General features: G+C 39.7%; 1 long non-coding RNA gene across 1 annotated transcript; it reads left to right on the forward strand.

Moving 5' to 3' along the window:
- The first annotated feature begins 367 nt into the window (after nt 1-367).
- LOC115679840 (uncharacterized) lies at nt 368-2469 on the forward strand. Its single transcript, XR_004005545.2, has 3 exons — nt 368-504; nt 2119-2252; nt 2344-2469. It is a non-coding gene; the product is annotated as an uncharacterized LOC115679840 (long non-coding RNA).
- Nucleotides 2470-2728: the final 259 nt, after the last annotated feature.

A 2728-nucleotide genomic window follows, 5' to 3' on the forward strand; every position in this document is an offset into this window, starting at 1 on the left:
ACCAACCTTGTTAAGCATTGTTTTCTTGTGTCGTAACAGGTTGGATTGTTGTGGGTATAATTTGTGCAAGGACCTTTTTTTCAAGATGAACATCTTATTGAGTTAATGATCACGTAATCTTAGATTTCAAGGTAATTTGATGAATGGACTTTTGAAGGGGAGGGGTTTTGGAGTCGGATGAGTTGGTTGATGCTTGTTTTGTTCGCTGCGTTGTTGATTTTGGTGTTGGATTGGATGAGATGGTGGCTGTGGCCGGGCTGAGTTGGTTGATGCTTGCTTTAGTTGCTGCATTGTTGATTTTGGTGTCGTGTTTGATTGAATAATGCTGGATTTTGTGTTTCGTGATTGTTTTCTCCTTTTTATGTTTAGATGTTTTCGCTCGCCGATTACGGATGCCCTCAAGTTGAAAGTGAAAATGGGAAAGCGACGCCTACGGCTACCTCAACTCCTATGTCTGCTAGTGGAGTGTCTTTGATTCTAATTCCTAGCCTGACTCAAAGCTAGGTATTAATCACTCTTTTATACTTTCAGTCACATGTTTTATCATGCGCGCACAGAAATTTGGCCTTTTTTCCATGTTGGTTCTTAGGTATATGTAAAAGCTTATGATTTAGATGCAAGTCAATCCTTTTTTTCTTCTTTTTTTTTCTTGATATTTTTTGTTCGGTTCAGTTTGTTAGTGAACCATGATGTTTCGTTTTCTAAGATTCTGATTTTAATGGAATTTATGTGAGATGTTGTATTCGTGTGTTTTTAGCTAATGTTGCTTTGTGTTAGAAGTTCTGCTTGCTTTAGATGGAGAGAAATCATAAGCAGATAAATTATTATTAGTGACTGGAGACGCCAGCCCAATTCCATGAAAAAGCACAAACTTATGATTTTAGAGCAATTCTGGCACGAACTTTCATTTGTCTAAAAGAAAAGCACGCACTTCTAATTAGGGTCCAAATCCAACACCCTTTGAGTTGCTGTCCATATCCAAAGTCAAAAAAGTGACGTGAAGATGGGCGTGGACCATGCTTATCCTGTCGTTGCTAATTTAGTGTCCAAATCAAAGAAACGACACCATTTCTTCAAGCCTTCGTTAAGACTAGTCTCTCTCTCTCTCTGGCCAAAATTGGGGGAAAAATTAGGGTTCGTCACTTGCTGCTGCATGGGTTGTTGATTTTGGGGGCAAAATTGGGTTTTGGGGGACAAAAACTAAGGGTTCGGCTCTTTGAAGAGGACATTAGTGATAATGTCATTCATTGGAAGTAGCAACAGACATGGCAGGGCACTGAGCAGCGTCACCAGAGCATTGCTCATGACTCTACACGTCATGGACTAAAACAAAACTGGCTAGGAGGTTTTGTCGTTGTTCATGGTGTCAATTCTTCCAAATAATTCAAGGTGCAAGCTCTATCAATTGTGGGAAATTTTGTAGGGAGAGTGTTCTTGAACACGAATTTCTTTCCCCCAATTTCGGCCATAGAGAGAGAAGAAGCCGTTAAAAATGAAGGCTTGAAGAAACGGCATCGTTTCTTCGATTTGGACACCAGATCAATAACAGCATGGGGCACACGATGCAAATCCAACAACACGTCAAATTTTTATTGTTGGATTCAGACAGGAGCCTATGCTAGGTCTGGACTCTGATAAGAAGTTTACGCTTTTTCTTAAACAAATGAAAATTCATGCTAGAATTGGGCTAAACCCAAAAATTTGTGCTTTTTTGGGGAATTGGGCCTTCAGGATGCTAGTACTAAATTGCTTAGCTATGTTGCTTTCAGGAGGAGTAAGGTAGATTTTAGTTGTCGGAGACGAGTTAATCTGACTTGGAATATGTTTTTGTCGGTTTATACTAGAGGCATTTTTTTCCATTCTTCCTGTTGACATATCGTTCCCATTGCTTAGCTGTGTTGCTTTCAAGAAGAGCAAGGTAGATTTTAGATGTTGGAGACAAGTTAATCCGACTTGGAATATGTTTTTCTTGGTTTATACTTCAGTTTGTACATTTGTTCTTTTCCATTGTTCTTGTTGACATATCATTCCCATTGCCGACTATACTATCTGATTGTGCTAGTGTAATAAATTGTCTCAAGTAATTTGCATTCGGTAACTTGTATTATCGTGTAGCAGCTCATTATTCGCAATTAGTCACGACTACTTCAAGAGTATAAGCTGTTGCTGTTGAGTGATAATTGGAAAGTAGAGCGATGCAGAATGGCAGTTCTCAAACACCTCGGGGTCGGCATCGTCGGCGTTCCAATGAGGTTTATGAATAGAAGTTTTCTTGATCAGCTTTTGCTGCATTTGAATGTTACCACTGTCTAATAGGTTGATCATTATATTTTGTGTTGTCAGGTTGTTCAAGAAGCTAGTAAAGCAAATGAAACCCATTTGCTTGTTAATGATCAAAGTAAGTACCGATCGATGTTGGTCCGGGCTTACTCATATGTTTGGATGATTGGGGGATTTGTGTCAATTATTGACATGGATCACCTTTACATCTGTCACGCCCTAGACCCCACCGAGTCTGCGACATCCCTCCGTGGTTGTATTTCGAATGCGACGTTCTAAGACTCGTCGCCGACCCAAACGAACATCAAAACATAAAGCGCACGCTGAAGCAATTATAACACCTAGACAAGTCTTGAAGACCAAGGATAGTAGGAGAACACTTGAACAAATCAACCACATACTTCATTCAATGACACGTACTTACAAAATCCAACCTTACATACAAAAG

This window comes from Syzygium oleosum, unplaced genomic scaffold, assembly GCF_021117445.2.
Source record: "Syzygium oleosum isolate NSW1041296 unplaced genomic scaffold, Sole_v2.1 Sole_v2.01, whole genome shotgun sequence".
NCBI lineage: Eukaryota > Viridiplantae > Streptophyta > Magnoliopsida > Myrtales > Myrtaceae > Syzygium > Syzygium oleosum.